This window comes from Eptatretus burgeri, chromosome 3 (genome assembly GCF_056783735.1).
Source record: "Eptatretus burgeri isolate ZD-2024b chromosome 3, Ebu_testis_v1, whole genome shotgun sequence".
Taxonomy (NCBI): Eukaryota; Metazoa; Chordata; class Myxini; order Myxiniformes; family Myxinidae; genus Eptatretus; species Eptatretus burgeri.
The window spans coordinates 37,985,565-38,008,200 of NC_140963.1; the positions used below are offsets into that span (position 1 = coordinate 37,985,565).

General features: G+C 44.5%; 1 protein-coding gene across 13 annotated transcripts in view; it reads left to right on the forward strand.

The window, feature by feature from the left end:
• Positions 1 to 22,636, forward strand: part of LOC147029707 (NGFI-A-binding protein 1-like) — a 60,489-nt gene that overhangs the window by 4,442 nt on the left and 33,411 nt on the right. For 2 of the 13 annotated variants that reach the window (XM_085872961.1, XM_085872957.1), the window contains one exon: positions 19,003 to 19,273. The exons of 8 other annotated variants lie outside the window; for them this stretch is intronic. The gene's annotated coding sequence lies outside the window, so the exon portion shown is untranslated. Of the gene's footprint in view, positions 1 to 19,002; positions 19,274 to 20,381; positions 20,518 to 22,636 lie in introns of those variants that run through there. 3 more of the 13 variants (XM_085872962.1, XM_085872956.1, XM_085872965.1) reach the window with 2 other exon arrangements.

The following is a 22,636-nucleotide window of genomic DNA, read 5'->3' on the forward strand; positions in this document are numbered from 1 at the left end:
CCCTTATTTTTTGAGTAATTTTGATCGGATCGTCTTCAAACTTCATGGGAATATAGTTCATGGTCTGGCGCTCAGCTGATTAATTTTTGGTGGCGATTGGCCTTGACCTTTGACCTTGATCAAACATATTTGACCCCAAGGTCAAATTTTCAAGTTTTAGGAACCATATCGTGTAGTACCTCAAATTGAACACCTCTGAGTGCTTTCTAGATATGTCAAGCTTGAGACATTATGACGTCATTTGGTGACGTTATGAGGCAAATGCATATTTTTCATGGTTCTCTCGTAGGCGGAATCTCTCGTAGGCAGATATTCCTCAAGGAGTCGCTCCTGGTGGATAGTAGCTCTGTTCACCTCAGTGTGGCCTTAAAGAAGTCACTCGTTGAGGCTCGTGAAGGAGCTAGAACACTGAACGGATCAGGATGCAACAGAACAAAAGTAGCAGTAGCAAGAGAGGGGTAGACACCAACAACAGGGTTGAAGGATGAAATAGAGGGAGACTTTTCTTCCATTCCTGCTGTTCGACTTAGACAAATAAGGGATGTGGGGAGGAATGCTGGGTATCTGTGGACAAGATTGATATACAAGCAAACCCTCAGAAAGGAGAACACTGAAAATTTGGAAAGGGTTGGGGGGGGGGGTTAACGAGGGGACAAAAAATAATGGTTTTAGATTTGCCATGATCTGAGATGGTGGTGAATAGCTGTCTGGAAGACCTGGAGGGAAGAATGACATTGCAGAGAATGTGGAAGTTGGTTCCACAGGTGGGAAAAATTCATATTAGTGCAGATGAGCAAGTGATTCTGGATTCTGGCAGTTTGATTGGAAGGGGATTTATGGTGAACCACATGAACTCTGCAGAAACCTGGGGGTGGGGGGGGATGAGGAGGAACAAAGCATGGAAAGAGCAGAAGTTGCAAGACCAGAAAGGAGGTGGTAGAAATCACAGAGACCACTGACCTGTCTGTGATAGACCCATGGACTCCACTTCATCGCGGGAGATTTCAATAATCTTAAAGGCCTTGGCTGCCACGGCATCAAGCTGAGCAAGGTGTGAGGCAGAGGGTACTCCATCAAGCTGCCGATTAAGGAATTGTAGGTGGATAGGAGATCAAGTGTCAAGGAAGGACTTTGTGTGATGAAGAATTCCCAGTCGGTGACTGGCTTTTTTTTTTTTTTTTTTTTTTTTTTGTATACCTTGGTCGAGGCTCGTATGAGAGCTAACACACAACTCACAGCAAGGAGGCATGAGACAAGAGGGGTGGGAGTGGAAGGGACAAAACATTGGGGAACAGACACAGGTGAACTGTGGAAGGGAGAGGGATGGGGATGGGACGGGGAACATGGCGAGGAGAAGATGGACATTACAGGGACTTTCAGGAAGGAAAGCAGGAGAATTGAAGGAAGTGGGCATGGGTGGATTATCGGGGGTAGAAAAGATCGAGGATTTGGATGGGGGAAGATAAGAGGTGGTGGTGAACAGCTGTTTTGAAAGCCTGGAGGGAAGAATGGGAAAGAATAGAGTGAGGAAGTTTATTCCAAAGGCGGGAAAAAAGAGGAATGAAAGAGTGAAGATGAGCAGTGATTCGTGATTTTGGTAGTTTTACCAGAAGGGGGTTGTTGGCGGACCTTGAGCGCCCTGTGGAAATGTGGTTGGGACAAATCGCAGAGAGAGCAGGGGGGGCAAGGCTGGAGAGGAGTCGGTAGAAGACAGAAAGACCACCGACCAACCTGCGGTGATTGAGTGAGAGGCCCAAAGACTCAGCTTCATTGCGGGAGATGCCAATGATCTTAAAAGCCCTGGTTTCGCTTTGGAGGCCAACTTAGAAATGTGGTTTGCCAATGAAGGGCTGATGGTAAGCTGTCAATTTTCCTCAAATCCATGTTTGTTTTTTCCTGTTTTCTTCAATCCATGTTTGTCACCCTCATTTGCCAGCTTATTCTCATAGCTTGGAGGCTCCTACATTCTTCGTAACAGGTCACTTCTCTCCTTAAAACAAATTCACAGCTCTGACAGTGCTATTGCAGAGCCAGATCTTTGTCCTTGTGTTAATTGTTTGCTTCTTCCAAATATTTTCCAAATCGTGAATGCAGCTTTTGCCATCCGAGATATGACTTCATCCTCCACGATTCCACCCTCAGTGACTGTACTCCCCAGGTAGATGCATCTGACTACTCTTTCCAGTGTGGGTTTCTCCAATTTTGAGATTTGTATAATCATGTTTAGGCCCTATCTCCAATAACTTTGATTTTTTTTTTTAATGGATTTTCAGGCCAATATTGGTCCCCCTTCTTGGATATGGCATCCATCTTATTTTGCTTGTTTGTATTTCTTGGAAATTCGAGCAATATCATCTGCAAGAACAAGTTCCTCTCGGTGCCTCGGTCAATTCCATCTCAGGCCCAATGATGTTTCCCTGAGAGTCTGCACATTACCTAGTCTATGGCTATATTGAATAGCATTGGTGTGAGCACACACACACATCCTTGTCTTACACCTGTTGATACCATGAACCATTCTGTAATTCCATCTTCTGTCTCAACACAGTTTTCCATTCCATTGTACATGTTCTCAAATATCCGCACAAACTTATCTGGTATACTGTGATGTTATGGTCTACTCCATAGTGATTTCCTGTCTACACTATTAAAGGCCTTTCAGTCGCACGCAAAGTGAAAAGTGGGGTTAAGCAGTTAGTTCAATTCTGTCTGCTCTGTCTACAAAGATGATCAAGGAACAACTTGATTTACATTGAACGTTATATTTTGAACATGAATCTATAGTTTAGCAGTACTTTGCTCTGAATTTGTCATGATCACGCATGTGCAGAGGAGTGAGATAAATTTTTTTTACTCTGCCTGTGGCAATCAAACAAAATTGAAAATCGTTCCAAACAGGAAACATTGTTTTTAAGGATGTCATAAAGGACACAAACAACAGGCATGAAGAATAGGATCCACTGGACCTGTAGCTTATCTGGGCCATGGCCTAATGTTGTAACCCAAATTTGGTAGCATTCTGACTGGTGGATCTGGAGAAGATGAATTTTGAAGGAATTTACACGATTTTCCCAAACATTTACTAAGTCTGCCATTTTGACACACTTCTGGTCATGTGATCGGCAAGATCTCCACAATTTAAAATCATGACCCTGTCCTAATGTTGTAACCCAAATTTGGTATTATTCTGACAGGTGGATCTGGAGAAGAAGATTTTTTGAATAAATTTACTCAGTCGGCCATTTGACCGACTTGAAGTCATGTGACCAGAACGAGCTTTGCAATTCCTGTTACCAGTCAGGAGTGGAACGTTGCTGCCAAATTTCAGCCGGATCGGCCCAGCAGTTTGGCCAGAAAAGTCGAAATAGGAGACGGACGTACGGACAGACGGAGAGATGGACTGTGCACGATGACAATAACTTATCTGGAATTCAAATTCCAGATAAGCTAGTAACTAATGTAACGTGTCAAATAAGGTGGTGTAAAACCACGCTGCATCAACCGTGGTAAACATACGGAAATTTTTTTCCTCCGACTTTTAATATCATTATTTCGACTTAATTATATACTTGTAACACTGTAGAACACAAATTGCCTTTTTGCACATTCATAACCTTTCTGTTCAACAGTACCTGGACAAACAATTGCAGCATTTTATGTCATCGAGACCAATTAAATTTGTTGTTTGGAGGCCCCACCCATGTCGTCGTTTCTCATGACAGTATTGGCTAATGTGTTCTATGAACTCCCTAGATGACTACAATATTTGCCTGGAAGGAAAGAATTCCTTCAATGATCCTTCCGAGGATAAAGATCTAGCTTGGCATGATCTTAATTTTATTAACACTGCTTGTTCCTCTTGAGGTTCCTTGTCCACAGCATCCTTTAGTCTTGGTTATAGCATCACATTCAAGACTTTTTCCTGGTACAGGATTATGGACGAAAGTGCAACATCTCTGTTTATTACAGTCCACAAGATCACCTTTTTGATGTATTTTTGTAATATTTCCCCTCTTCTATTCATTGTGGGTTTCCATTATATTTATAGAACATCCATGTTCATAAACACATTTTATATATATATATATTGTTGCGGATTCGCGCCCGCCGGCGTGCGAGCGGCCACGTAACTCGAATCGCGGCACGTCGCCCACCGGACGGACAATCCCGTCGTGACCCTCTCGGACTAACGCCGGGAACTAGTCACGGGTGGGCCTTTCGGCCTCACCACGATCGTGCCAATCGGCCCCCCGCGAGGGATAGGGTTGTTCGCCAGATTCGACCTACCTAAGTACCCACACGGAGGGTAGACCGGGCTATCGCACCTCGCCGCAGGTCGACTTCGGACACGGGCCACTTTAAGCGGCCCGTTCCGTACTATCGGGATAACCGAGCGGTGTTATCGTCAACCTCGACGGTTCCAATTAATTATCGGGCGTATTTAGCCCACGACCAACCCTTTACGTGAAGTAAGATGGAGATTCAATTAGAGAAAAGACGAAGCGAAACTGGAGAAACAGTTCAACATAAAGCACATTTATTCCGCGGCAAACGGAAAGCACACATATACAATTATGCACCAAAAGCAAATGTAAAAGTAACACGACAATTCTGCACAAAAAGCAAATGCAACAAAAGAGAAACACAATGCAGACCTACTACCGACTACGCGAGCACATGGCAACACTTATACAGTTTTACTTCACAGACGGCACCGACAACACATATACTCCAAAGCAAAAGAAAAAGGGGCCACCCTCCACGACAAGGGGGCAGACGGGCCTGGGGCCGAGACCGCGTCGAGCCTACCCGTCTGGTGATGAGCCGCAAAATGGCGGCGGCGCCCCGACTCCGCGGGCCTCGCTGGCACTCCTGGAATGGGGTGGGAACGGGGCCCCCTTCTCACACTATCTCAGCGCGGGGGGAAACGGGGGGTTGTTGATGCTCGGGGGAAAGTGGATATCTGGCTGGCTTGGGTCCCGCGACGTGCGACTCCACCGTGACCTCGACCGCGTTCCCGGCCTCCCCTCTCCGCAGCTCCCCGACTCTGACACGAGCGCAGACCTCCACAAAGCTCCTTGGCTTCTCCAGACTCTCCGGACCCCGACAGACACTCTCTCGACTGATTTCGCCGCCGCCACAACTCTCCAACTCTTTTCAAAACGGAAACTCTCAACTCGACTGAATTCGCCGCCGCCACAACTCTCCAACTCTCCCACTCTTCCCAACTGCTCTTCTTTTCAACTCTTTCCAACTTCCTCGATTCGCTCCGCGCTCGGCGCTTTATAGTCCGACAGGAGAAATCATATGCAGATTTTTGGATCAGGATCGGCTCAGGGGCGGAGCCACGCTCGCCCATTGGACGAAGGAAAAGTGGGCGTGAATCATTCTTGATCCTCGAATCTGCATACATCGATTATACTCCGACGCGCCTGGAGGCGGGGCCAAATCGCCCCACGCTCGCTGATAGGACGGAACAGAAGTGGGCGTGAATCATTCTTGATCCGATTTCTCGGAAAGGCTGGTGTTTTTGCACCCGCTGCTCGGTGCGCGCCCTGTACGAGTCCAGTATCGGTGCCCACAAGCGGCGCGGGAATGGCGGTGATGCGATGGTTGCGAGAGCGATATGTGACGGTAAAGGTCGTGGCTGTTGGCGTTGTTGTTGTGAAGCGGCGTTGCGGTTGGTGGTTGTTGTGTGATGGCGGTTGAGACGTGGTTGGCTCAAAATAACGATAGAACAGAAAAACGGCTATCTTAAAGGGTCGCAGCCCGGATGAATGACATTTATTCCCTCTAAACAACGGGTTTGGGGCTAACTACACATATACTTACAGAGATATCTCACCTATGGGACCTGAATGGTGGTTTGCAAATTTCCTCAACCACAACAATATATATATATATATATATATATATATATATATATATATATATATATATATATATATATATATATATATATATATATATATATATATATATATATATATATATATATATATATATATATATATATATATATATATATATGATTGTGCCTGTGGAATCTGCACAGTTGTGTCACGGCATAACTTCGATGGAAATATTCCACCGTTGGTCATTGAGCCATGTTGAAGGTAGTGGGAGTGGTAGTGGAAATAAAAGAGGTAGTAACTGTTAAGGGAAATTAATGATGTGGCTGGGAGAGCTAAGTTCTGGGAAGTTGTGAAGGCCTGTACCAAATGCTTGCTTTTGAATTGTAAATGCTCAAATTTATGTATGGGAAGTGAGGCCTTATCGTGAGATTCCTCCTCTGCAAACCAATGTCCAGAAAAATGGTTGCCAGTTTGTCCCTTCTCCTAAACTTGTAGTTTTACAAATTTGATGTGTTGGGTGGGAGGTAAATGAGACGTGAAGAAGTGTGGCTTGACTGACAGTCATAGCATATCAGCTGGTTGCATCACTAACTAAGGTGTGACTCACCTATGGATGCGGTGCCCCTCTGCGATATCAGGCAGAGCTGAGTGTTGGAAATTTGGAACTTGTCCAAAGCACTAGTGCAAAAGTCCAATCTTTCTGAAAGGTACTGCAGCTTACCTGCTTATGTCGGACATTGCTGGTCTCAATCTGGCCTGCAACAGTATTTATCCCCCTCCAAGGTTTTCACCTTTTGATGCCACCTGAGCATATTTCATGATGCTTTAAAATCAAACTTAATATATAGAGTCTTCATAAACTACTCCAAAGTGATAAAGCTAAAAAAAAAAAATCAGATAAAATGTGAATACGTTTGCTTAACAGTGAAAATCAGGTGATTCTCGATTGCATAACTAGAGGGGGAGCACTCGGTAGAGTGCAAAACCTCCGCCGCCAATACTGCTAGGTCACTCAAGTGAACCTGATATCCTATTCATTCAATTTGACGTCAACAGTGCTCACAGAGTTATAGTTTGCAACTTTCCCTTTTACTTTTAACTTTTACATACTCAATTCATTCGTCATAACTAGATTCCTTGAGACAGAAATTGATTTTACGTGGGTATATCCACCTGAAGTTCCAAAATCAGCCGCAATTATAATTTTGGCATGTTTTTTTTTGTTGGAAATCACTTATAACATGTAGAAATGCAAAAAAAAAAAAAAAAAAACCGAAGTTTTGTTGAAAAAAAATTTGCAAAATATTTTTTTCTCTAACAATTTTTTTTTGGGGGGGGTTGGAAATCACTTAAAACATGTAGAAATGCAAAAAAAAAATTTTTCAAATGTTTTTTCAAATTGGTCGCCATAGCGGCCATATTGGATTTTGGACCAAGTCCAAAATCTAATGGCATGATCCTTGGACCAGACCTAACCCCCCCACCAAGTTTCGTCGAAATCCGTCGAGTTTTTCCGTAATACTGTTCACAAACAAACAAACAAAAACAAAAACAAACAGAAAGGGGTGAAAACAGTAACCTCCATCCATCTTCGATGGCAGAGGTTAATTAACCCCAAATCACTTCAGGAGCAAATGATTTGTTTGAAATGTTACAAAATAAGTGGAATAGATTTCACCTGTTTTAAGTTCTACCACTGAATACAAAGTTGAGCTCCCCCACTTATCCAAGGAGTTTTAAGGTGCAACTCACTGGGTCAACCAACAAGGCAAACATGAAGACGAAGGAGCTTTCCAAAGATGTCAGGAATAAAGTGATAGAGAAGCACTGTTCAGGAGAGGGTTGTAAGAAGATTTCAAAATCACTCATTATACCTTTGAATACGGTGAAATCCATCATTAAGAAGTGGAAGACATATCATACCATCCGGAATCTACCCAGATCAGGTCGCCCATCCAAACTCAGCAGCTGGGCAAGCAGGAAACTGGTTCGGGATGTCACTGTAAATCCAACAACGACTTTGAAAGATCTGCAAGGCTCTATGTCTAAGATGGGGGTCAGTGTTCATCAATCAACAATATCCCCCTCCCTTCACAAAGCTGGCCTCTGGACAGGTGGCAAGAAAGAAGCCATTACGGAAGCCATTACTGAAAAAGACACATCTAAAAGCTCATATGGAGTTTGTGAAAAAGCATCTTAATGACACTGCAGGTGTGTGGAGAAAAGTTTTGTGGTCAGACAAGACAAAAATTGAACTTTTTGGAGTAAATTCAAAGCATTATGTCTGGGAAATCCTCACACTGTACATCATCCAGTGAACACCATCCCTACTGTCAAGCATGGTGGTGGCAGCATCATGTTGTGGGGCTGCTTTTCATCAGCAGGGACTGGCAAGCTTGTCGGGATGGAAGGGACAATGGACGGTGCAAGAGAATCCTTGATGAAAACCTGCTTGAGTCAGCCATGAATCTGAAACTGGGTCGGAGATTCACATTTCAGCAGGAGAATGATCCGAAGCACAACGGTAAGATCTCACTGGAGTGGCTGAATAATAATAAAATTAATGTTCTTGAGCGGCCCAGTCAAAGTCCTGACTTGAATCCAATTGAACATTTATGGCGAGACTTGAAGATTGCAGTCCATCGACGATCCCCATCAATCTTGGCAGAACTAGAATAATTTTTACGTGAAGAATGGGCAAAGATTTCACCATCTCACTGTGTAAAGCTGGTCGAGATCTCCCCAAAAACACTCATGGCAATCACTGCTGAAAAAGGTGTTTCCACCAAGTTCTGATCTAAGGGGCTGAATACTTTTTTCAACCAGTGAATTTTGATTTGTACATGTTTTTTTTTTGCAGGTATTCCTGACATGAAACCTCTTTCAACTATACCAGTTTGATCTCATCAGTTATGAATAAAAAAGTTAATTTGGAAAAATTGTTTCTACAAAATTATTAATTCATCGAAATGTGGCATTATTGGTTGGGGGTGAATACAGTCCTTTTGCAGGCTGTTCTAGATTGTTGTGTAATTTTTGTGCCGAATCCTTGCAGTATTGATCATCATTTTATCCCCATTCATGTTTTTAACATTGCCCTGTATTCCTTTGTGACCTAGATATGTGTAGATATTTTGCTCCCATTGATTTGTTTGTTTTTAATTCCTCCGCTGACGAAGTCGCCAGAGGCATTATGTTTTCGGGCTCTGTCTGTCTGTCTGTCTGATAGCTTTTCGTTACCATGATAACTTAAGAACGGCTGAAGAGATCTAACTCAAATTTGGTATGAGTTTGGATAATGATGCAAAGATGAACTGATTAGATTTGGGGTCAAAGGTCAGAGGTCCCATGAGGTAAAAATTCTGTTGCCATGCTAGTGTGAACCAGTGATGGGATTTTGGCCAAACTTGGAATTAATATATTGTTGCGGCCACGGGTACTGAGACACCAGCTTGTCACTCAGGGGGATTAATCCCCGGTTGTCCTAGGAAGAGCCGGACCTGGGGCCACCGCTCACAATTAACGTTGTGGTACAGTGGGTTGTTTTAGAACCACGTACGCCACCCAGTTAACCACGAGTTCCAGTGTCCACCGTCTAATTATGCTGTTTAACTAGAGGTCACATGGTCACCCGAGCGGGGAGCGTGCCCTCGGCAAAGCACCAATATTATCTCTATTAGATTTTAATTAGGGCGGCCGAGCGTTTTAACTGCTGGTGCGTGCTGACTATTTTTGGTCAAATCTGTGGTAATTACCTCCCAGTCTATCTCGGTTCGGACAATGCTAGACCAATAGCAGGAAAGGACAAACACGGACAGGTTGGAAATCAATAAATAATTTATTATTAATAAAATAAATAAATAAAATAACTTTTTATTTTCGGAGGTAAATAAAGAATAAATTTCAAAGCAAAATCAATAAAAATGCCAGGAAAGAGACAAAGAGCAGATGCTTATGAGGAGTTGACTTACAGCTAAACACAGACAAGGGTTCCCAACAGATCATTCAGGGGGAGGAGAAGAATCGTCTCGCTCACCAGAGTAGTCGTCCGTGAAGTGAAAACGTCCTGAAATGTGTGCGTGCGTGTCATGTCCGTCTCCAGCACCCAGCCTTGCCGTGCACCCTCTCGCGAACTGCCTTGGACGCCAGTTGACGTCTGGGAGGGCACCGAGATCGTCTGTCACAAGTTTAGACCCTGGTGCTGCGACACGGGTAGCTTCTCACACTTCACGAAACTGGTGACGTCCAGTGACCCACACGGTCCGTCGGTGACTGACCCGCGTCTCACTTGTTGACCGACCCGTGCCTCACTTGCTGTCGGCGCTGCTCACACCCACACGCGCACCACACGCTCACTTGCTCAAGCACTGGGAAGGACGAATTGTCTCGTTGTTGATGCTGGTCAGACACCCACATGCGCACCACACGCTCACTTTCTTCTCCTCTTTTGCGCGCTTACACCCGCTTCTTGCTCGCTTCTCGTGCTCACTTCTCTTGCCCTTTTCCTCTCACTTCTCTCGCCCTTTTCCTCTCGCTTCTCTCGCCCTTATCCTCTCGCTTCTCTCGCCCTTTTCCTCTCGCTTCTCTCGCCCTTTTCCTCTCGCTTCTCTCGCCCTTTTCCTCTCGCTTCTCTCGCCCTTTTCCTCTCGCTTCTCTCGCCCTTTTCCTCTCGCGTCTCTCGCCCTTTTCCTCTCGCGTCTCTCGCCCTTTTCCTCTCGCGTCTCTCGCCCTTTTCCTCTCGCTTCTCTCGCCCTTTTCCTCTCGCTTCTCTCGCCCTTTTCCTCTCGCTTCTCTCGCCCTTTTCCTCTCGCTTCTCTCGCCCTTTTCCTCTCGCTTCTCTCGCCCTTTTCCTCTCGCTTCTCTCGCCCTTTTCCTCTCGCTTCTCTCGCCCTTTTCCTCTCGCTTCTCTCGCCCTTTTCCTCTCGCTTCTCTCGCCCTTTTCCTCTCGCTTCTCTCGCCCTTTTCCTCTCGCTTCTCTCGCCCTTTTCCTCTCGCTTCTCTCGCCCTTCTCCTCTCGCTTCTCTAGCCCTTTTCCTCTCGCTTCTCTCGCCCTTTCCCTCTCGCTTCTCTCGCCCTTTCCCTCTCGCTTCTCTCGCCCTTTTCCTCTCGCTTCTCTCGCCCTTTTCCTCTCGCTTCTCTCGCCCTTTTCCTCTCGCTTCTCTCGCCCTTTTCCTCTCGCTTCTCTCGCCCTTTTCCTCTCGCTTCTCTCGCCCTTTTCCTCTCGCTTCTCTCGCCCTTTTCCTCTCGCTTCTCTCGCCCTTTTCCTCTCGCTTCTCTCGCCCTTTTCCTCTCGCTTCTCTCGCCCTTTTCCTCTCGCTTCTCTCGCCCTTTTCCTCTCGCTTCTCTCGCCCTTTTCCTCTCGCTTCTCTCGCCCTTTTCCTCTCGCTTCTCTCGCCCTTTTCCTCTCGCTTCTCTCGCCCTTTTCCTCTCGCTTCTCGCTTCTTAAACTAAGTAGATGTACCATGATACATATGTACAGATCAGACATTGAGGTCAAATGGTGTTGAGGTTTCAGGTAAAAGTTAGAGTAAGCAAAGACTTGATGTGGGCGGAGGCATATTGGTCGACATTGCGCCGTAGAATTATGTCCGGTTTGTCTTGAAAGGCAAACATTTCCTTGATTTATTTTTATTTTTATTTTAGTAGTATTTTTTGTTGTTGTTGTTAACCATTATCGTGTTGGTGGTCCCAACTTGAGGCCGGCAAGTTTTGTTGGGATAAATGTTTCCCCTTTGATGTATGTTTCTTTTTCTTTTTAAAAATTTCGATCCATACAGATGCAGACTTTGGAGGCATGTTCGGCCATTACTTGCTTGTAATTGATGGTGTGTCCGATGTACCGTGGCCTTTTTGGGAGCCTGTGTGGGTGTTTGTAGCAAATGTTGCTTTGAGAATGGTTTATCTCAAAGGGCAGGTGGGTGAAACATGGTGGGTGTGTGAAATGGTTTTGTCTATTGTCAGCCTACTGTAAGGGTGTGGGAAGTCAAATTAATGTTGTGGGAAATGATCACAGTTATTTATGTCATGGCTCTCACTTGGTTGCCATGCCATTTGATGGGTTGATTAGAGATGTGACATGAAGACAAATTGTGGCCTTTCAGTTTGAGACATTCATGTATGCTGCCGTTTCCTGAATCGGTCAAGTTGTTGCAGACTTTTTTTTTTAATCCGTTTTTAAAAAGAGCTCTTTTCTCACAGCTATATTATTCATAAAGTTATCGTTGTTTAAGTCTTCTTTTTATTTTCCTTTAAATCGAGAGAATACACCCGCTGTTCATTTTGTGACTTTTTTTTGAAAAAGTAGTGTTGGGCTTTTATGATTCTTTCCCACCGTTGAGTGTTGGGCTTCTATTGTCAGATCTTGCACCCCCACAACTGACCTTTAGTGTGCATGCACACCCTGTCTTCCTCCTCCTTCCACCACCATGTTAGCATACATGCAGTCAATTAGTTGCATCTTCAATTGCCATTTCATCACACTTTTGGCATGTATGCAGATTCTTCAGCCTACTATCGGTGTGTGTTGTGACAATGAGGAAAAAAAAAACAACGCACAACTGAAAAACTGTAAAACGACACTGGTAGTCGTGATCGTATGCAACATTGTGCCTTTTATATACTTCTGACAATTCCTGCAAACCTTTATCCAAAATTGTGTCGTCACTGTACAGGTACCACTACTGTGCCATGTCATGAGTACTTTGCCTGCGTTTAGCAGCTGACTTGTTCAAACATCTGTTTTGCTGATTGAAGCTTGTTGATGTGGTGAGCAGAGGTAAAATTGAACTTGTTAATGAGAGAGCAGTTGGGTGGAGGCTCATTATAATGACGACCGATGGGTGTGGAGGGCGGTGTTTGTGGAGATGCGAAATTGCAGAAAGCTTCTCCGTGCCTGGCTTAACATAAGTGCAGCTTTTGGACACTGTAAAGATTTGAGGCTCGTGATGTTGTGCTGAGGATGATGTAGAGTTTCCTGAACGGCACATTATGACCCTGTGCGCATGAAGTGAAAAGTGAAGTTATGCATTTGGTTCACTTTGTCTGTCCACAAATGACAGTTTATGATTGAGGATCAACTTGATTTCAATTGAATCTTGTATTTTGAACACGAACCTGCAGGTTAGGTTTATCAGTAGTGTACTTTGGCTTTGAATTTGTCCCAATCATGCTTGTGCAGAGAGGGGTGAGATTATTTATTTTTTACTCTGCCTGCTTGTCTGGCAGTCAAACGAAATCAGAAATCATTCCAAACAGGAAACGCTGTTTTTAAGGACGTCATAAAGGAGGCAATGTCTTTCTCTGGAGAATGTTATTTATTTATTTGGCATTGGGGCGGTGTACTTTGAAAGTAACATGCTAGATAAGGTGGTGTAAAAGATGCTGCGTCATTGGCAGTAAACTTCCGAAATTTTTTGGGACAATTTTTCTTTATTTAATTTCAATTGAATTGTATACTTGAGCACTGGAGAACACAAATCGCCTTTTTGTACATTAAAAACCTTTCGTTTAGCAGAACAGTACTTGGACAAAATATTGCAGCATTTTTACATCATCTCGCCGAATTAAATTTTCCTTTCACAGATCCCATCCATGTCCTTGTTTTTCTCAAGACTGTGCGGGGTAATGTGTTCTATGAACTCTCTAATTACCCCCACCACCGTAGGTTTACCCCTGTTTGTAAGTGAATCTTCACCATTGAGAGAGAGCCAAAAATGATATGGAGCACGGTATCTCAAACAGTTATGGATAGGTGAGTAATGAATGCGTTGGGTAGATAACAAGAACGAGCAGAATAGATTTTGGTGAAGGCCCGGATGCAGATCTGGCCCATCAGTGGGATACAAAATGTAAATTGTTCAGCCTTGCGGAGGTATGCGCTTTACCGAGTGCTCTTCGAGTTTTTAATTTTATTGTTAACTAGACGACCCGTGTCGTAACTAGACTAGAACCCGTTGGGTTCCCGTTGTGACAGCGGCTGATTAAAAAAAAAAAAAAGATAGCTCCAGCAAACTATACCGCTGAGGTTGTTTGCATTGATCAAATTCTCCCGAAGAGTACTTGACTGATTCAGGAATTTATTTTTTAATAATTTTTTTCGTTGCCTGATTTTAACGAAACTTGATACTGCACACCGCAGGAGAATGGTGAGTAATGTGGGCTGAAAATTTTTGTGCTATCCTATACTGTTTTGGCTGTATTTCCGGAACATATACATACATACATACATACATACATACATACATATACACAAGATGAGAGTTTTAGTAATATAAAAGATCGATGATATTTTCCAACAGTGCAGGCACGATAGTGTAGAGGGATGCACGCTCACCTCTGAGCTGCCGAGCCTGGCTTTGAATGTCCACCCAGCTATAACCTGTCACTCTGGTGTTTCACAGGAAGGGTGATTCATCAGTATGTGTGAGAATGTTAGCAGTGCGTCACATCTGCCAACATTTGTTGGACGTTAAACATCCCACGAGTATCCTTTGTGAAGAGTAGATGAGCTATTGCTGGCACCATGAAGAAATTGCAAATTCCTGTCCTGACTACCACTGGGAAGGCAATGGCAAACCTCCCAGTGTAATCATTGTCATTGGGCTGCATTCGCCACACTGAATCTGCCTTCAGGCAGAGTACCAGAATTAGTTGGTTAGTTATATGTATTCTACCACCTCGTGGTTAAGTGTGGTGGAGAAGTAAAAAAAATGTTTTTTTTTTTGGTGGAGAAGTGAACATGTGATCATGTCCAGTAAATTAGATTACCTACCTTACTTCACATTGTCTTTTGTGTCAAAATACCGGTTTTGCACATCATGGAATATTTCTGGAAGCCTTCTTCTGTGCACCGCCCTCCCTATTCCATCTCTCTGTTCTGTATGACCATCGTCATTGCCAGACGCCCAGTGATGACTCCTGCCGAAAGGGCGTACTGTACTCGGTTTTCACTCCGTTTTCTTTCTCGTTTGTTTGTCTGGGCAATATCTCAGCCATCCTTTGAGCTTGGAAGCTGAAATTTTGGCACAATAGTGAACAAGTGCTTTGGCAGAAACGATATATGTATTAAAAAAAAAAATAATGAATTGATTAATTACTTAATTATCGATTTATTGATTACTTATTTATTTTCTTTCTCATCTGGGCAATATCTCAGGCACCCTTTGAACTAGGAAGCCGATATTTGGACATGACTGTGACCAAGTGATTTGGCTACAAAGGATATTTTAATTAATTAATCTATCAATCAATCGATTAATTATTTAATTTTTCTTTTCTCAATTATTTTTCAAAAGGTTAGATTCAGATGAAACAGTGGTGGTTTAGGTGTTTTGTTGTGAGCCAATTGATTGAAAAATTAATTATTTTACAATTATTATTTATTTATTTTAATTATGCAATTTATCAATTGATAATTGTACACCGCTCCCTCCCAATTCTATCTCCATGTGCGGCACGGCAGCATTGCCGGGCGCCCCGACAATGTCTCGCACTGGAGAATTTTATTTATTTCTTTGGCATGGGGGCGGTGTACTTTGAATGTATCTCTACAAGTTTTCTTTTTCTTTTTTGGTTTTTTAACTGGACATGTTCACAAAAAAGGGTTGTATTTGTCGATCTTAACTGGTGTTAATTAAGCTTGAATAGGTTTGTATTTTGAAGGTTACTGAAAAGATATGACCTCTGCAAATAGATCTTACTGTTAATGGGTTTATTCATTCATGGATCTCACTAACTCCGGCTCCAAGCAGCAATGGTGTCGAAGATCCTCTCATGCGCTCATAAACTGCCAGTATGGAGATTATTGATATGTTGTATTTGTTGATATTATTGATATGAACTTTCACTTTTATGTTGTATTTGGGAAGTGTTACACACTAGATGGCATGTAAAGGTTTATTTAGACAAGACTTGGAGACCCCATGCAGCTGCTTGGTGTGTTGATCATTCTCACCGACCCGCTGTTTGACATACATGAGGTTCTGACGTCCGACTCTACGACCCAACCAAGAGCCAATGGCCAAAGTCTTGCTCAGCATGCGAGCTATTTCGCCTCAGCATGGTTACGAGAATCATGCCGTCATCTCCATGCACCAAAGGAAAGCCAGCTGTAAAGCCCTGTTCTTACAGGCAATCTCCGAGCTACGTTCTCTCTTGATCGTGTGCATCCCTTACTCACAACTCGTCCAACCAAGCCAACAACCTCCTCGCTTCTCTATCTCTCCTGACATCAAACCAAACAACCGTTCCACCTCCGGGGAGTGGCTTGCTCGCACGAATCCCATGATGGCGGGGCTTCTGCCTGCTCGGCACGCTTTGCTCGCTTGTTGTTGCAAAAACATAGGAATCGGTCAGAGGGCAGCAATCACATACTGGGGGAGCTTATTTTTAATCCCTAGCTAATTACCACCGCACCACCCCGTGTGGTGACACCTAACACTAAAGCTCACACTTTCCTTGCTTACATAAAGATGTCTCTTACACATCCACGGACCAAACAACTCCATTCAATACTAACTTTCCTTTGAAATTCCTCCATCTACCCCCACAACCGTAACAATATTTTGGAATACGACATAGTCTTGAATGAATGTTGTGTTGTTTTCATTTTGGGTGAATATTGTGTTGCGAGGAGTATCTCTGGCTATGCGTTCCAGATTGCTTCCCAGATTGGCACAAACGTGGATGAAACGACATGTCTTATTGGTCCCTGCCATCTCTGCAGAAATTATCCTCGAGTTGTGCCAACCTGTAGTGGTACCAAGAAAGTGTTGTCGGTGTGCTGAGGGAGACGCCGAAACATTGCACAGTTTTTGATTAAGGAGAAGGTTAAATTCCATTGCAGATGACTTCCAGCAAGTAATAATGTTACAAATTTGGAAATCTATCGCACACAACATTCAGGTCCTTCAGCTCAGATATTTCGGTAAGTATGTGTTTTATAGATAGCTTCCTTTCCCTTGTCTAATGGGTAAATCAATGTAAATGCGCTGTGATTTATTTTAATAGTTAGGAGGTTTATCAAAAGTATGCTCAGAAAAGAACAACACTCCCGCCCTGAGATTCTGAGACGTAAACAGGAATGACCATTACAAAAAGTATGCTCAGAAAAGAACGACAACTACCACGCGCCGGAAAGGGGGAGGGGGAGCGAGCAGCGCACCGGATCGTATAAAGGAAGCTTGCAGCGATGCAGAAAGCGAGGAGACTTGAGGAGAAGCGAAGGGAAGGAAGAAGCGAGGAGGAGACTTGAGGAGAAGTGAAGGGATGGAAGAAGTGGAGAGGAGACTTGAGGAGGAGCATCATCTCGAGCGATCCATCTCGTTCTAGCTGCGTTCGGTCGTCATCTCACTGGAGCACTCGTCTCGGGGAAGACTGTCTGGTCTGGTCGGCATCCTCCTCATCCTCCTCTGCCGCCTCTTCCGCGAGATCGCGAGCTTGGGTGATCACCTCATCTCACCTCGGCTGGGTTCGGTTGCGCCGCACCAGTCCTTCAGAGACCGGAGCTCCCGGAAGGAGGGAACGTCCAGTCGCGCGTTCGCGGCTAGGTAGCCAGCCATCCTGGTCCTCAGCCCGACTATCCTCCGGGCTGGAGGTCCAAATAAAGACCTTTTGGTCCAATTATTGGTGTGTGTGTGTGTGTGTGTGTGTGTGTGTGTGTGTGTGTGTGTGTGTGTGTGTGTGTGTGTGTGTGTGTGTGTGTGTGTGTGTGTGTGTGTGTGTGTGTGTGTGTGTGTGTTCGTGGGCCCGTCTACTAAGTAGAAAACCGTTTAAGTGCCTGTGCTGTATATATTTGCATTGCATTCTCAATAGTCTGTTTAGTTCTGCCCTTATGTGCTTCCCTCATTCCCCACCTATTGCATTATAAATAAACCCCCCATTTGTTCAATGTTTTCAGCTTGTTCGTGTCTTGCATTGACTTAGTGTGTCACGTTTGAGGGATTAGCTGGCCATTGCCGTTGTAACAGGATAATTGGGACCGACGGTTCTTGGCCATTAAACCGCTCGGAATCGCACACGGAACGAGCGTGCCAAGCGGCTCGTTTTCGTACGAGTGCCGTCGAGGGTGAAATTCCCCGGTAGTTGGACCACATGGGTATTTAGGTAAATTGAAGTTGGCAATCGACCCTACCCCACGTGGTCTATTCATTGGCGGATTTTGGTCCGATCGAGGACTCGTCGAGTCCGGACTTATCCAGGACGATGATCTGAATTCCGGGCAATCGGTCGAGCCGACTTGCGGCTCCATCCAGCGGTCGTGCCCACAGCCGATGTCCGGCCCCGCAACAATAACACCCTGTCATTAAAAGTGTGTACACTGAGTGAACCGGTTGAATCATTGTTGTCATGCCAATGGAGGGTAACTAACATCCTCGTGGATGTCCATAACGACGGTCACCCTTTAAGATGATGTGTGGTTGAGCTGCTGATGAAGTGTACCCTCTGCACTGCTTTTTTTTTTCTGATTGAAGACCATTATATCACCAATCTTTCTATGGTTTGGATAAAATGAAATGAAATGATAAAGACCCTATGCTTTGCTTTGGATACTGATTATGTTGAGTGCCTTAAATTTTCTTAACTCTGGGGATTGAGGGGGAGGAAACTAACAGGGTGAAACTCACTGCAACAGCTACACTCTTGTGGCACCGTGGTTGAACACCTTGCACACCTTTACGAGCTAATGATGTACAATGAAAAGATGTGCAGGTGTGTTGGTTTTATACATTCTTAATATCTGTGCTTTAAAATAACAGGAGAGAGCATTTAGCAAGTAAAACTGACAATTGTCTTCTCTTCATGCACGGTTGTATTTTGAATACCGAGTGCTAAAATACGAGGTGGTTGGGGTGTGTGGAGGAGGTCCACAAGATTCCTTTTTTTCCCCTCCATGTTTGGCTGTATTTGAGATGCTTGGTACTAAAATATAGGAGATTTAATGGCACATCGAAAATCGAATTTGAAAGATTTTAGATAGTTGCCTTTACCAGCCACCCCACTTCCCCCACCCCAAAAACTGGTTTCTCTCAACTATTCTTCTTTTGTTTGCAGCACAAAGCTGCGGGGTAGCATCATTCGCTGAGGGCGTGGCTGTGCCGCTAATGCAATTACCTCCACAGGTTAGAGCAAGAATTTGTAATTTGTTCAGGGTGCCGGTGATAGCTCGCCTACTCTTCACGAATGACACCGTGGGATATTTGTCATCCACCAACTCATGCCGGCAGACGGGACGCCCAGTTTTAACGTCTGTCCGAGTGACGGCACAAACATCGATGAATCGTCGTGCCTGCGAAGCACCGGGATGACAGCTTGTACCTGGGTCAGGATTTGAACCCAGACTGGACAGCTTAGAGGCGAGTGTGCATTACCTCCATGCCATCATTCCGGCCTTCTCAACTCGTTCATCGGTCTCAACCGAGGCAAGTGCTTGCTCTTAATTTTTCATGAGCTATAATTCTTTCCCTTGGTCGATAAAGTATGTTTTAATTGCGCATTCCTGTTAATGGATACCTGCACTCTTTTCCACCTGTAAAGTGTAAGTTATTATTTGTTATTTTCTTTTGACTTGCGGGTTTTTTGGGGGGATTTTAAAATTTATTTATTTTTACTCGTTTATAAACCTCACTCAGATATGAATGGTGAAATTTGGCATTTTGCGCACATTATATCATAGTTTGATTCTCTGAAATCTGAAAATATAAATGCGCCGTTTGTGTGATGATTATCATTTTCCTTCCTGCATTTATACACTTGCTTTTATGCGGCACACCCTCGTGGAAGGGAAGCTGTGTGGGAGGGTGTGTTCCTACATGTGTGGGTGTGCATTCCTTTCAGTGAGCCAGTGTGTGGGAGGGATGGAGTTGGGTCCGTTTGTCTGTGCGCTCGGCCTGGGTGCAGAGACCTTGACGTTCGAACAAGACTTGTGCAGTTTTGCAACATTGTTTTCAAGTTGATGTTTTTGAGTCTCTTCAGGTCTTAAATATTGCTGGGTAGTTCTTGGCTCATTGGCATAGTTTTCTTCTTTTTTTTTTCAATTTAAGTCGAGGCTCATGGAACAACAAGGTGACAGAGGGTGGAAAGAGAATGCACTGACAGTTAGGCAACACATAGATGCAGAAAGGCGATGAACGAATAGGAAGAGGGAAGGAAGCAGAGCAACTTGCAAATAGGTGGGGGAGGTAGGAGGGTGGTTAACGAGGATGGAAAGGACTGGGTAGGAATGGAGGATGACCTGAGATGTGTTGGTGCTTGGCCAACCTGAAACCCTTTGGGAGGGAAGAGTGGGATTGAACAGACTGAGGAAGGAGACAACACAAGCAGGAAAAGGGAGGAACAAACGAGCCTTAAACATGAATTTTTGGAGTTTCACAAGGAGGTTTCTGGAATAATCCGTGCGACCTGGAAGGACTGGCGAGAGATGGAGTGACGGAATGAAGGAGGGAGAGCAAGACCTAAGGAGAGGCGATAGAAAACTGAAGAAGCCTGTCGTGACTCTTTCGGGGAGAGGGAGGGGGCGTTGGGGTGTGGGGGGGGGTCACAAAACCCAAAGTCCAAACGACCTTGTCTGTCACGTGATATGTCCCAAGATCCAAAGAACCTTTGAAGAAGCCAAGCGGTGTACCATTACTCTTTGGTTTCTATCCCTGATTCTACTTTCACCACGGTATGTCTACCCCTTATCTCTTGCTTGTAACAGGCCACTAACTGTTCTCTGATGAAAGAGCAGCAGACGCTGTGCCTCTGCTTCTTTGTGAGAGCTGTCAGTGATGAGGTTGGGGAGGTGAGGAATAAAGGGAGGAGGTGAGTGGGTGAGGAGGGGAGGTTGCAGAAAGAATCCCTTTGTATTTGAAAAAAAAAATCATGCAGATATATAACGTTAACCCGACATGTGCGATTACGGTATCTTCTCCAGAATGTGTGAGTGCCTCTCCCGATCCCAGCTGGGTACAAACATGGATTGTTTCTTTCCCTTGCAATCATTCCTCTCTGCTTGCCAATTTCATTATCCTCATTTTTTTCTCCCCTTCCCCAACCGTCTTTCACGTGAGAAAAGTCTGTGGCTTCTCTGTGTTCTTCAAGTCTTGTTCAGCTGTCAAACTTGTTGTCTACGCAACTCCCACACCGCACCATTTCACATGTTTGCCAATCAAGCCACTTCAACTTCTTTTCTACCCTTTTTGCTCCTTATTGAAATGGAATCTCTGCCTTCACTTCATCTTCATCATGTACTATGCTCTGTGCAGAGCGTTGGTGCTACCGAAGCAGTTAATAACACTACAATCGTGGTCAGGTCGCCATTCCAACTGGAGGTTAGGGCAGGAATCTCTAATTTATATCGGGGTGCCGGAGATGGCTTGCCTACTCTTCACAAAGAACACCGTGGGATCTTTAATGTTCACCAACTAATGCCAGCAGACGGGATGCCCGTTTAAGCCCATCCGAGGGACGGTACACACATTGATGAAACACCGGGATGACAGTTTATAGCTGGGTCGGGACTCGAACCCAGGCTTGACAGCTTAGAGGTGAGTGTCTTCACTACCTCGATCATGTTGACATGTGACTCTCTACAATTTTATTTTTATATTACAAATGATGCAAAATGAATACAATGGAGGACAAGATAAAGCATTTTTCATGTTCTGGATAATGGAAGATTGGGAATGACTTGTTTGGTTTGGGGAAAGCATCGGTTGCTTCAAGGCACATTAAATGCTGGTTACAGCACTCATTCTCAGTCATAGTACACACACACACACACATACACACACACACACACACACACACACACACACACACACACACACACACACACACACACACACACACACACACACACACACACTTGTGTGCAGCCTTTAAGCTGCTGGTTGCATCATTGGTTGGGGACGCGGCTACACCGCTCATGCAGTGCCCCTATTACCAGCACACTGGTTCTCATTTCGTCGATTTTGGTAGGGTGACAAGCTGAGTCAACCCCACCTGGTGTTAATTCAGCGACCAACCTTTTTCAAACTCGACAGGACACTCGGATCCCAAGCCAGCCACCCTAACCGCTAAGCCAATGTCAGGCCATAGTCACAGTGAATGCCATTCATTGGTGTTTTAAAAAATATCTTGAAACTGTATCATCTGCTTGCCATCTTCCCAAGTTTAGGTTTTATTACCTCCACCGCCGAATGTGAAGGAGGTTATGTTTTCACCCCCTTTCTGTCTGTGTCTGCATGTCTGTTTGTGTTCAGGATATCTCAAAAAGTTGTTGAACTGATCTGGATGAAATTTTATGGACAGGTTCAGTGTGTGACAAGGACGAACTGATTCGATTTTGGTGAAGATCCGAATCCGGATCTGGAGATGAGAATTATTTAATTTTGAAAGTGATTTTTCACCATTGAGAGATAGGGCCAAAAACAATATAGTTCTGTTTTGCATGATATTTCAAAAATGTATTGGGCCCGATATGTTCTCGTGGATCAGGCATTACGTGGCAGAGGTATTGTTGTGGAGCTGGGTATCATTGGCGAGCACGACCGCTAGGTGGAGCAGTAGCGTCGTCTCCACCGAACACCCGGAATTTAGGTCGTGACTCTCAGATAAGTCTGAAAGGCATGGGTCCCTTACAGGACCATGAATCGCCAATAATTCGACCGCATGGAGTAGGGTCAATTACCAAACTTCAATATACCTAATTACCCACGCGGCAAAGCTACCGGGGAATTCACACCCTCGGTGAACCTCGAGCGGAACGAGCCGTTACCGTGCCCGAACCGTGTGTAACCCGA